Source organism: Notothenia coriiceps, unplaced genomic scaffold (assembly GCF_000735185.1).
Source record: "Notothenia coriiceps isolate Sejong01 unplaced genomic scaffold, NC01 NC01_scaffold00013306, whole genome shotgun sequence".
NCBI lineage: Eukaryota > Metazoa > Chordata > Actinopteri > Perciformes > Nototheniidae > Notothenia > Notothenia coriiceps.
The window spans coordinates 13,423-27,922 of record NW_011346007.1 but is presented as its reverse complement, the minus strand read 5'-3'; positions in this window follow the sequence as shown (position 1 = coordinate 27,922).

Sequence of the window (14,500 nt, the reverse complement as noted above, 5' to 3'; positions counted from 1 at the left end):
ATTGCCTCAATAAAAACGTCTTGGCACGAGTCAAGAACTTCAGCGTGTTGTATCACGTCTATCACACGTTCGAGTGGGTGGAACAAAATGACCTTTTCGGAAAACATTGTTACACCTACCGTAGTCGTGTCCCGATGACATACTAGTATACAGGACACATCGTGTGAAATATGTCTCCCTTACTGCCGCCGTAACAACACGAAATCCACAAATTTTTACCAGACTGAAATACGTGTAAAATCTTCGTACAATATTATTCATTTTCTTTTGGTCTAAAAACAAAAATTTTCTTGTGTAAAACCAAATAGAGTGGGTTTTTTATGTTCATTGGCACTCTATTTAATACTATTTAGGGTTTTATTAGTGCCTTATATTACACTATCTGCTACTATTTAATTAACAATTAGCAATTAACCACTTTGTGAGAATAATAAAAGGTTACTGTAAACTAAGCTCGTTTAATTCCACCTTAAAGTTTTTAAGAGCATGCTCGAGTCTGACAGACTACTAGTCAATTTCACGTCATCACTCGTCCCGGGTAGACTGTCCCCTCACGTCCACCTAAAATTTGGAGAGATATTGGGACAGTTGACTCTTCGAAGTGAAGTGCACAGAAACACATCCTCACACACACACACGACACACCACACACACACACACCACCACACACAACACACAACACCCAACACAACACATACACACACACTACACACACACACACCACACACACCACACAACCCACACACACCACCACACGCCACCTCCCCGAACACCCTCCACACAGCACACACACACACCACAACACACACGACACACACTTCAGAAGGGCAGGGGTATCGTACGGCACCACTCGCTTACGAGCACTTTGGATGCGCTAAGTGGATGATCTGTCCAATTAGTGGTCGTCGCTGTGTGTGTTGTTCGTGAGTAGGTAGTACGACTTCACTACACACCGTCGTCGTCGTACGCCATTCGGACCCTGACCATTTCTCTTTGACGGTCGTATTGTTGTTTGATATCGTTCCGTGGATGGTTGTGGTGTGATGGTTCGTTTGTGACTCCGCGCGGAGATTGGTGTGAAGTGTGGTTCGATATAAAAAAAGTGTAGTGTTGTGTGTGGTGTGTAGATGTGGTGTGCGATATATATAGTGTTATGCTCGTGGTGTCGGGTAGTGCGTTATTTGTCTCGATCTGTCGTGTGTGTCGTGTGTGTAGTGGTGTAGTGTGGTTGTGTGTGTGTTGTGTGTTGCGTATGATAGTAGAGTAGTGTGTGTGTCGGGTTCGTAGTTGTGTGTGGTGTGGTGTGTGTGTCTGTGTGTGTCCGGTTCCCGACTTTAGTTTGCACCAGTGCTGGGGCGGTAAAGTCAGGGACAAGGTGTGCCGTTGTTTACTGATGTCCAGTGGTCTCCAGTCTGTGCACTACACGTAGATCATTTTCCTCTTCTCACTATCTCCTTTCCCATGGCATAGGTCCACGGCCTTGGGTGTTGCTGCTATCTCTCTTAAAGAGGGGCAGCTTGGGCGCATTGTTGTTGCCAGCTTATGACCGAGCACAAGCTGACATGAGATAGTTTATTGTTCAGGGACATCTAGAAGCCCTTCTTTTTAGGAACGTAGGTTCCCTGGCGCACACTATTTTCTATGGACGACAGCTCTAGTTAGATTCAGGGTCCATATTTGTTTAGTTTCGCTGATAAAGAATGGATTATTACACTCCGAACTAGTTAAAACCTGGAACTACAGGAGAGTTATTCAGAATTGATTGTGGCATCTCAACCCTGTGGTCAAACCGTGGCCCGTGACATGTCTTGTGAATTCTCCGGGCCGAAGCTCCAAATAAACCGTCAAAGCTCCAGCTCTCCTTGTGTCTCTCGGAGTCCTGACTCCAATTGCTTCAAAAGTTTCCCCCACACTAATCTCTCCGCGGGAGACATTTTGATCAAACTTGGTAATGTGATTAGTTTGTGTCTTTTTTGTTTTTGTTGTTGACTTTGTTATGTCTAAGGTTTCCAGATAGAGTGTTAACATGAGAACATTGACAGCCCCTTTTATATCACTTATTGTCGGCTTCACAGTTTTTCTTAAGGGCAGATGCTTGTGCCTTAACCTTGGGACTAAAATTGAGTCTGTATATCCAGAATATCCTTTTGCAATACATAATGTTAGCAAATAAATACATTATACATTATACGGAATATGAATAAACCTAATCTAATTGCGTATAAGTAGAGATTTTCAAGATTATCATCGCTACCCACATCCCCTGTGAGAATGAAGATCATTGAAGAATGGGTGTTGGCAGAAATGCAATGTGTGGTTTGTGTTAGCATAGACCATTAGCTGCAGTCCCTAAGGGGATAAACAAAATACCACATTGTTATGACTACATGCATCGCATCCTTATGAATATATGCATTATTTGCTTCTTTGTATACATTTAGATGATACCAGTTTGTTTATTATTTTCTATTGTATTTTCGGCCTCATTTAATCCTGCTTATTTTATGATATCTTTGTTCAAATCATTATTCAAGGAAGCTCATGCGTTCCCTTAACTGTGCTCAGTGCCAGTGTATTCCGGGGCTTTAATTGTGGCATTTCGGAACTGGACTTCAGCGTCATCCTTTACAATCTATTGTTAGGACATTCATCATACATTTATTTTTGCAAAGATAGGCAGGAAAAAACACAGGGCAATTTGGATGCAGCAGAGAGGGTGAATCAGAGTCTGGCTTTCATACAGTATTGAGTCACAGTAAGTAGAACTTTTGTACATTTCTTATCAAACTCATTGAGTTGGAATTGAAAACATAGAATTAGCTTGCTTTAAAGAGGCCCTATTATCCTTGTTGGCCTTCTCCCTTTCCTGTAGTGTGTTGTATAGGTGTGTTGAGTTTCTCTAGCACACACCCTAGACGCTGCCTGAAACGCTTCCATTGGACTCGTTTATTGACTTCTGTAACACAGTGACATCTCTATTTAACACTTGCGCTTCTATTGGGAAGGACAACTCTCAGAGGTTGACAAAACACAACAGAGCCGTCCAGCTGACCAATCAGAGCAGACTGGGCTCTGGTTTCAGACAGAGGATGAAAAGAGGCGCTCCAGCACAGACAGTATAAGAACAATAAAGAGCTTTTTGAACATTAAAGCATGGAAACATGTCAGAGTAGAGGCGCAAAATACAAATATGAACCTGACAATTAGCATTATATGTCCTCTTTAAATGGTGCACCATAAGCTTTTTATTTCAAACACATGATATTTACAGCTATACTTAAAAATGTAATTCCCTAGCAAATGGAGTTACGTCATTGTATTAAATCAAATCGAAAATGACTCAACAGTAACTCTTTAAACATTAATAGTTAGCCAACTTCAAGATCAATTGTGTGCGGTGGCTTTGCATGTAGTATTCACTTTGTCCGCTGTACTTCAAGGTTCACCTTTGCTCCTTTCATCTGAACCTTGAATCTGATCCTTTATATCAGTTCAGTAGTTACAAGCCAGCATTTCAAATGAATGATATTCTAGACACCCTTCTTTAGTGCAGAAGGAGAACAGTCCCACTCAGAGATGAGTAGATAACCTTCACACAACAAAGGTGAGTCTGAACTTCAAAGCTGCCGCGCTGAATGTTTTTCTGTCTCACACGAGGCAGGTATCTCCAGGCTCTGAGTCACCCACGTGGTTTTGCATTTTATTTGTTGATGCAGCCATTCTACCTCTGGAGAATTCCAAAGGTAAATGCTGAAAAACACCCTGAAGGACGACCGTGCAGTCATTAAACCGAGCCAACATGCAATAAGCCAGGACATGAAATGAGATTAGAGCAACTTTTATAATTGTCCCCCACGATGAAATCCGGGGAGAGACTATGGATCGACCCCGGTCTGTCCACCCAAATGTCACACGCAATATGTGGCTTGCCCGTGATTGGATTTTAATAAATGTTGCTTGGATAGAAAGGGGGATGACTGTCATCGGTTCCTTGTGGCATTTTACAAATGACACTGATTAGCAGGGAAGCAACAATTACATGAGATTCACGGGGACATCATGCACAGTATCTTGGAAGGTTTGGACACTTGAACATTTTAATAAGAGGTAATGAGGTTTAGATAAAAATGTATGGGAATGTTTTGTAAATAAAATAACGGTACATAAAAGATCAATTAAAAGGGCCCTCAGCTCGAGCAGACCCACGCCAAATCCCTTCCCATTAGGAAAATAATTGCATGTAGTGGCCTTGTGATTCAGAGACACTTCAAAATGTAGTGGCTTATTCTTAGGCTCATACTTCATCTTCCCACAAAATAATAATCAGGCCAGTAGCTTTTATTAATCCTGCTGACAAACAGATACGCAGCAAACAAAACCAAGATCATAACCTCTATTGAAGGAAGATCCTACATATGTATTATTATGAATTACAGGAGACAAAGGGTTTCATTTATAACCAATAATTAGCTCCGTGTCTGCACAGCTGAAGCTTCGTTGAGACTGCGTTCTGAGAGGGAGCCAACGCGGCTAATTGCGTTGACCATCTCACGGCGAGCGGGCGTGACCACTCGCCGGTTTCCAGGCAAGCGTTAAAAGCCCCGCCCGCCGTGCAACACTCGTTTCACACTCTTTCATTTGGAGGGAGCCCAGCAGTGTGTACATTTGAGTTTGATATTTGGTTGTTGGTGTTAAATTGAATGCTCGCTCCCATTTCATTTCATTTCTGTCTCCCTTTTCTCTGCATAGACAGCACATTATGTCCGTGTGTGTGTGTCTGTCTGTGTTCAGGCTTGTTACCCTGGCACGGCGGCCAGCGATAAAGGCAGCTACGCCTCTCAGTGCGATTTGTGTCGCCTCAGAAGTTTCCTCTATTCCACACTCAGTGGGAGAACGTTTGGCTAATCCAATTTAGAACTTGGAAAATACATTTCTTCTCTCTTCTGTGCTCCTATACTAATCTAAAAAAAACAATGGTGGTTCTAGACCATCACTAATGGGAGGGGGCAGTTATTTTGTAAGAAGACATCATGTTGAATCCAAATATATTGATTGTGTTATTTGAACACCACCTACAAATGTTGGTGGGATCCACTTATAATACTTTCAATTTCATCAAATCAATATGTTTGTATCTAATTTATCTAGTAATTTAAGTCTAAAACAAGCATGATACAAATGGTTAACCCAATGATACAGACTACAGATTAACAGAGAGACCAAGCAATTTGGTAAAAGGGAACCAGGGGTCGAAGGGCATTTTGAATCATTGAGTGTCTTTTACAAATAACCCAAAGGGGTCAAACCACCATCACTTAGGGGCTCGTTGTGCTGTCAAGATCTTTAAAGTCTCCAGTTTATGTCAAGCCAACAGATAAGTCGAGGGTAAATGTCATGGTTACATGGAGACATCCTGTTAACCACCTGTCCATTTCATTCGAGAGGCCAGTGGATCCATAGCTCCACAATCACCCACAGCGTGTGTGTCTGCGCTGCATCACCTCTCATGTACGTCTTATCAGTTAAATAAAGTAGTGTGTCACAGATTGGCTGTTGGCAGAATGGAAAACATGATCTAATCATATTGGTTTGCTTCCACCGAACATAAAAGATGGCTTTATAGCTCCACCACGCTATAAGTATTGTACTCGGGGAGTGTTTTTCTGGCATGTCCTCTGTGATATGCTGCAGAAATATACACCGTGGCGTCAGTCCAGTTTGTTGTTATTCCCGCTATTTGTGCCTCCACAGTAAACACTGAGAAACTAAAGATGTTTTTGAACATTAAAGCACGTAAAGATATCACAGTAGAGGCACTAAATACAATTATGAAACTGGAAATTGAGCATAACCTTTAAAATATATAAATAATTGTCATAAGCCAAAGAAATAAAAACACATGTAAATTCATTAATTTATTGCACACTTTTAATTGCACTTGGTTTATTTCTCATTCAATTTATTATTTCAATGATCATTTCCCAGTAATTAAATGAATCAACATGTGTATGAAGTCATAAAAAATCAGGTGTCCAATCATTTTTTCCATATATCACGTACCGGTCACAATTAGTTCAACATGACTGTATTTATTAATCTTGGTTAATTACCTTGATGTTTGTTGAATAAAACTACATTTGCGACAGCTAATTGCAGATTTTAGAATGTGTTTGTTATTAACAGGTAACTCAATGACGTTTAACCTCTACTAAAAAAAAATATACATAATATGAAACGCTGCTTTCTTACAAAGTCTGTAAAAGTATTATTAAACATGGCTGGCAATCTAACACGTTAACACACACAGGTCACCTTCCACACATTCTCTTATAAGACACCTTTGGTACCAGCCATGTGTATTATGTGCACCAACATGCCTTTTTTAACTCTTGTTAGCCTTGAATCATACAGTTAGACCCTTTAAATCACATCCACACTTCACCTGTCACTTTTTTACCTGTTGCTGCTCCATCGTATGTCTCCTCTTTCACTTGACCTTCTGCCAGTTATGCAATTTGAAATGATATGCTTTGTCCCTGGGTAACTCCTTAGCCTGATCCATTTCATTTTACACAACATAGCCAGTGACTTCCCCCTACTGAGATCAATATGTACTGTCGTTTTCAAAGGCTAAGGGATGCTTTGCTCAACATAAACGTCTAAACCCTCTCACATTTGCTGAAGAAATCTCATCACTCATCACATCTTGCCTCTTTTGTGTTTAGGATCCACACACTAGTCTGTCATCTCAGCATATTTATATAGATAACCACATAAACCAGACTGAAAAAAGGTTTTCCTTTGTAGCATTGATTTGACTACAATGCATAATGATGGAGGACTTTGTAAGAGAAAAAGGCTCGCAACTTTTTTTGTTTGAACAAAGCGACCTCCAGATCCCAATAAATATTTCACTTTTTTTCGTAGCTACTATAAGTAGGTTAGTACTTTGCATGTAGAATAGTGTGTGGAATTGGTGGATTGCCAATGGCGCAATGTTTTAATTAACAGTATGAGGACAAAAACAAAGTTTACCCAAAAGAAACAGCAGACTATTTTCTTCACACTTTTTCAGAAGCAGCACTTCATAAGTCTTTTTTTGTTGTTGCTATGGTTAAACATGATTAACTCATCACTCATCTGTTCATAACAAATTGTTAAATCTTCAAATACCTGTAGTAAATGTAGTTTCATTAAACAAAAATATTAAGGTTATTAAGCAAGATAAATCAATTCCGACATGTTGAACTAATTATGATCGGATCGTTTAAAAAAAGATTGCACCCTTTTTTTTGTATTGAATGCGCATGTTGATTCATTTAATTACTGGGTAATTATGAATTCAATAACAAATTGAATGAGATAAATTCATGTGAAATTAATAAAACATACACAGATATATTTTTACTTCCTTGGCTTATAATTATACATTTTATTATTAGATTAAAAGACATTTGAATTCGATGAGCATGTTTATCAGCCGGTTCAGTCTTTACAACTCAAGATAGCATATCCATACCCAATGGTAAAATGCTCATACGTTGTTCAAATATAGCATTATATTAGCATATCTCTATATTTGTATCACAATTACTGGTTGTAAAACCCCCATATGTTGGCTATAAATAGAGATATTAGGGTAAATTTCCCTTTTGATTGTTGAGTTACAGACACTAACTATTCATAATGTATGCTCATTAGAAATGGCACAGTAGTGGGACATATAAAGTGCCTATCTTTATTCATTCAAATAGAGGTCACCCACAGTAGGTGTCTTTCTTCTGTAGATTATAAATTGCTTCTGTGTGTCTCTCCGTCGCTCCTTCTCCACCCACCACCTCTCAGCGTTTGAGAAAGTCGACTGAATTTAAATGGGATAAATCATAAATCTGATTAGGCGAATATTCTCTGTGATCTGGAGGGCAATATGGAAGAAGGGTGATGAATTGAAAATGATGAGGAGACTTCTTTCATTTTTATTTTTTTTCCCCTTCTCAGTCTGTCTTCCCATCCCACTTGCTGTCAGGAGTTTAGTTGAATAATTTACTAGCGGGGCAATAATGTGAGGTACTTCATTAGATGGAAAAGCTCTCCGGTGTCAACGGAGATGTCTCCTAATTGAGAAGCCTTTGATGAATCCCGATCAGGACCGTGACAATTTCAACAGTCTCGAGACGTATTTTAGTAACCCGTAAGAGGTTTCATTTTGCTCCACAAACAGTCATTAACTCGCTATTAATGTCGACTCAAGGTGAACTGAAGCACACTTTCCGAACATAAATTAAGATGCGGATTGAAAACTCCAACACAGCTTGGCGAAGAGGGGAGTTTCTCTTTTAGTGAGACTAGAAATTCTTCGGCAGAAAGACTTTCTAGACCCTTGGGGGCACGAACAACAACAAAAACACACAGCCTCATGTTGATAAAGGTCAGCAGTGTTAAAAGAGTCCTAAATGTGGTCAAGCATTGTTCGCGTCTATCACCTCCCAACACCACCTGGTTCCTAACAGGATCAGGACTTATTTTCCTACTTTCCTGCTATGAAAAATATATATACTGCCTTTTTTTTACTTCAGAGAAAATAAAAGAGTCATGTTTAATCGCGGCAATCCTTATTACATTAGGCCGAAGGATGCATTTCATTACAGGTTGTAAGTTCAGGAGGAAGCATCGACTTCTTAGCCTTGATGACTTCACATTATTCAGTCTTACGCCATTAGCCGCAAAGGTTATTAGCTCAAAGTTTAAGAGCTTTACCAGAGTTGGAGGTTAATGAAAAGGAATGACATAAAGTTATCACTTGAAATGGGTTCTTTGCTGGATCTGTGGCTCAATATATCCTAGGAAGAATCCTTAATGGTGTTATAGAAACACAAAAGGTTTAACCGACTGACAAATGGCTCTGTATGTTCCAGTATTAGTAGCAAGTTCATGTTCTGTTAACTTGTCCACCTCATTTATTCTTATAAACCCTATAAGTTAAATAGACAATTGGAAATGTGGTTTTTAAACAAGCAATAACTTAATACTAAAGCAGTCGTTTCCAACCAGGGGCACACTACAGTTGCCAGGGGCGACGTGGAAACTTTTTGGAATACCGGTAGATCAAATAAATATTTTTTTTAATTTTGAGCTGATTCAAATATTTATCCACAAATGAAATCCCCTGGAAAGCCTGGAATCGTCATGTTGCAATTGGGAGTGTGTATTAAGTAGTGAGCAAGCAAGCAATAGTTGAAATACCTTAGGTAATGGAAAGACAGTTCAAGTAATTAGCCAAAAATATCCTATAAAAGGGAAGATCGGTATTGGATAAATGGTTAAAATAGCTAAGGTAATGGACCAATAGTTTAATTTATAGCTCAAGATATTGGACCAAAGGTTCCAATTGATAATAGAAATGGGTAATAATAACTTACTTAGATAACTTGTGGTTAATGTTTGAAATAGTTAGCTATGGGAAAATGTTTGAATTTGAGCTAAGGGTAGGATTATTTGTTGAAAATATACCTTGGTGGTTGAAACAGCTAAACTAATGGATACACAGTTTAAGAAATTAGCTTAAAATTTGCATATAATGTGAGAAAACCAAAGGTATTAGCTAAATGGTTCAAATAGATGAAAGCTTTTTGTTAAATGGATGAAATAGTTGGCTCGAGTGGGGAGTATATGCTTGAAAAAGTTTGCGAAAAAGGATGGAAATGGTCAAATAGATGGAGGGAAATGGATGCACATTGGAACATGATAACTGGTGTTGATGAGAGGGCGCTTGAGTTCAACTGACAGTGCTGTGAGGATACCTTTGACAATAATTGTTGGACTCATTGGACTAGAGCAGCGGTTTTCAAAGTGTGAGGCCCAGAGAGCTTCAGGGGAGGCCTGAGAAAAAATAACGAGAAAAAGACGAGTAAAGTGTCGCTTGCACACCTTTTGGCTGTCTGTGGAGACCGAGTTCCCCCACCTCGCCAAAAAGGCTGTAAAAGTGCTCATTCCCTTCACCTCCACCCAGGGGCGGACTGGCCATCTGTGTGTTCTGGAGAATCACAGAACGGCCGGTCGTCAGCGGGCCGTTGACGGTCGGCTCGATTCGCTGACAGCCGGCACCGCCCTTATTTTTTATGTTTTTAAACAACATCATTTAAGTTGCGCTGACAGGCGACAGAGGTCCGTTGTACTTCATTGTCATTGAATAATTTGAATAGCATTCTCAAAGATTGCTGTTTTGCTTGGCCACACATACAGATCTTCCATGACACATTCCTAAAACCAATGCATATCTTTTATATAACATATTTACCATTTATAACTGTCAGTACCTCTGAAGTTATTGATCAAAAAATGAAAAATAAACATTCTTTTTTAAAATCCATTTCTATCTTACCTGGGTGACCTTCTTAGCACATTAGATGTAGCTCTCGGTATGACTCGGTGAGCATACAGAGTGAGGAGTGTTTTATCATGCCAGAGACACCGCAGAGGAGCAGGCCATTGATCTGTGAAAGCACAGTGTCAAACCTCTGCTCTGTGAACAGAGTGTTGACTGCAAGGTTGCACGTTAACTCAAACTTTTGGATCCCAGTGGTTTTAATGCTGCATTTAAAAAAAGGTTGTTTGCACTTCCTTCCTACAAAAGTACGCAAAAAGTTGTTGACTTGAAGTATTGTCATCCCCCAGTCACAATACTCATCCCATAGCTATAGGTAAAGGGTAATTTGATCTTGATGTGAGATGATGTGTGGGGGTGTTCAGGTCTGTTGCTCTGCGTACTTGGCATTTGTCAAATGGTTCAAGGTCAGTGTGTTGACATGGTTGCGTCTTCTATCTGATTCTTGATATCTCATGGGTTTGTGGCCCCAAACTTAAGGCTGTGTTTCTTCTATTTGACGTTGGCTGGCTCCATCCTCAAAACAGTAGGGAAGTTGCGCTAAGGTGGACGAGAAATATGGAGCTAATTTCCTGCCATAACTCCACAAAACAACCTAAACAGGTTTTACAAATGCCTCATGATTCACTAACAAACACAATGTGGTTTTCAAATACAAAACACTGTCTACAAAGTAATGCATTTAGCTTTGCAAAGAAAAAACGTATGTATCAAACAAACGCATAACATTTTTCTAATAAATCATGTTTCACAGACAAATTCAGCATAGGTTTTACAAGTACACAACTTTTTTTTAGAACTACAAAACTTTTTTTTACCATGGCGGAATATTACTGCCAAAAGTCACGTGACTCAATCATGTGACTTTAGGCAGTAATATTCCGCCGTGGTTGTGCTCACACACTCACACATGCTCACTCACACATGCTCCACGGCAGCAGGGGGCGCTACTGAGTCCATTGGGAAGGTGGGAGGTTGAGCAGAGCATGGAACAGCCCTTGCCAGTCTGATGACAGCGGTGTTTTCAATCCAGCGATCTGGGTCAGTGTTATAGTGATAATATTATAAGGTGAATTTAGCGATCACAACGAAAACAGCCAAGACACACATTGAGCCCTGAAAATGAAGGGCTGTAAATATAATAAGCCTGTGGGTATAATGGACAACATTGTAACTAAGGAGATTCAAACTATACAGTGATTCTGCACTGCGGTCATTCAGCCGTCTCTCGCGTTCGGCCTTGTTCAAACTATACAGCGATTCTGCACTGCGGTCATTCAGCCGTCTCTCGCGTTTGGCCTTGTTCAAACATGCTGAAAGACTAGATGAGAAAAATCCACCGAGACGATTTCGGGAAAAATCTCGCAATGTGATGGGAAATTGAAACTCAAGGAACTCAAAAATACTTTCTTTATGTTTATTTTTCTTGCCTGAACCTGATGCAGCACACCCACACAAATACATCCCCATGCATTTTCTATCGATACAAATCTGTTTCTTGAACATCTTGTAAGGCCATGTTCGGTCTACAAGTAAGTCAAGTCAAGTCAACTTTATTGTCAATCTTCCAGTTTGTGTGTACAGACTGAGAGATTGAACTCACCGTTTCTCACAATCCCGAATGTAGAACTGACAATGCTGGCATCATTTCAGAAGGAGACAAGAGCAGTAATGATGAACTGAAGATTGGTGCAGCCCATTCACTTTTCTGCAAGTTTGCCCAAAAAGCTTTTACACCATAAACCACTAATATAAAAAAAGACTCTTTAATCCATTTTTAAACCGTAACGTTTATTTTTCCAGAGGACTTTCCCGTGGCCTAAAGCATTTTTTAATCTTCATTTCGCCATCACATCGCAAAGTCTATGGGCCAAGCGGGACCGTGAGCCTATTAGCTAAAATATGGTAAAGCGGTCTACACCCCAGGAGGACTGTAGAACTGTGCCTCTCCTCTTCCATCTTTAGAGAACTCATCAGGCATCTTGTAGTAAGTGTGCCTCCCACTGGAGATGTAATGGGCATGACCACCTGTGAAGGAACCCCAGGGTTAACCAAGGACGTGCTGGAAGGGAATATACCTCACAGCTGGTCCGTGAAACACCTGGAGATCCCACAGTTGGTGTAAGTTGGCCTGCAGAAGCATGTCGGCTCTGCCCGGCAACAATGCAGCTCCACTATAGCTGCTAGCAAACAGAGATGTTTATACTGTATATCCATTCCTTGGGGTACACAATCATTTGCCATCCATCCATCCATCCATGCAATTATCCAAAAGCAAGCCACACATGAGCTGCACACATTCCAATTTTTCTGCCACCATATCTCCCCTGAAGATAAAGTATCCCGGTGACCGGTGCCTTTGAGCCACAAACCCCTCCATTTCTCCATTGCTCACTCTCGCTATCCCTCCATCGGCAGCTGAGCGGGGCGTCGGGATGCTATCACGCCCGAGGCAATCAGAGATACAGTCATATGTCACAAATAGGTGTCAACTCTTATTACAGTGGGGAGGGGGTTGAAGGCAAGTGAAAACTCACTTATCAGAAAGGACATAGCTGTGTCGCCCATCTCCCCCCCACCTCAGTCGTTTTCTCCATTTGCCCGGCCTGTGCTGGAAATCGCCTTTTTTTTCTTTACAGGCCAGCGATATTTGACCAATAACACAAATGTAATACCTATCCCCTCTACTCCCCGCCACTATCCCAGTTGATTTAATGGACCTGTAAACAGCAAGTCTATTTTATTCCACTTTTTTTTTTAGATTGGAAGTGAGCCTGCGGGTATTAGAATGACATACAGGGCTTCATCTCTACTTTCATACGCTAGCCTTGACTATTATCAAGTTATTTGTTGGAAATTGGTATGATTTATTGCTTGGTGTTAGTTTTGGCCCAGTTCAGCAAAGTTGGTGTGGGAAAAGTTTTCATATCGCTTATCATCTTTTTCCATTTATTGCTTTTCCTGTCGCCTCTAGGTGTTTTGTGGTTAGTGTTTCTGAGACAGAGTTTCAGGGTCATATTTAAACAAGTTATTGTGAAATTATAACAAACGCAGTGTGGAGTAACAAGTTGTTGATGCTTTGAATAGCTGTCTTGTGTCTACAATTTGTTCAATTTGACAAAGGAGCATTTACGGCAATATGACAACACAGTAACATCATTTCATAAATGTCCAAAGCCATCTTATAGATGAACATGAAAGCTTTGTATCTTGTTGATTGATCAACTTTGAATTATGCACTGACGTGGCAAATCGCTGTTCTTTCAAACCGTTGAATTGTGCACCAAAGTCAAACAATCTGACATGATCTGAGAGAATGAAATCCTGATCTGTGCAAGGAATAAACAAATTGTACAATTGCACACAGGAGCTGAACAACAGACTTGCATCATACATGTTTTATGGTACGTTGACTTTTCTGCTCCATGTTGCAGCTCTTATAGCCCGGGGTCATGGTAACATTTGATAACAAACAGCGCTTCAGTAGCTAACAAAGCAATTCAGCTGTGTAGACAGTATAGTCACTCCATACAGTGCATCCATGTTAGAAATGTTCCGCTCTTAATGTGGCATTCAGTGCAGAGATAATAACGTTGTATATAGGGAAGAAGTGTGTTAGTGTGCATAAACTGTATTTAAAGAATGCTATTTGAGTAAAAATGTGGACAATGTATTGGATCAAAATTAGGTTTTACTTTCATTAAAATCTTAATGTCAATGTGACCCTTTCAAGACAACTTGAAACATTAAATCAAGACAGCTTACAGCAGTTTATATAGCTATGACAAAATGAATCAATAGATAAACTGGCTGTTGCACTCATTAATACTCTGACTGAATATGGCAGTTTCACCAATACAGCTTTTAAATTCATTGTCTACCTAATGTTGTCTAATTGAATAATCAATTAACCCCATAATTCCATAAATATGGGGTTACACACAAATAACCGCTGTACATATTAAATGGAATTATGCCATTTAGCCTAGTTTGCTGCTCTGCTCTGCACATGTGGCCCAGAGCCCCAGCTGTTGCTGAATGAGTTTCAGTTGTACCACGTTTCAGTGCTTTTCTGTGTAAAGAGAGGATCAGTTAGTGACCATTGTCCTTTAAAGG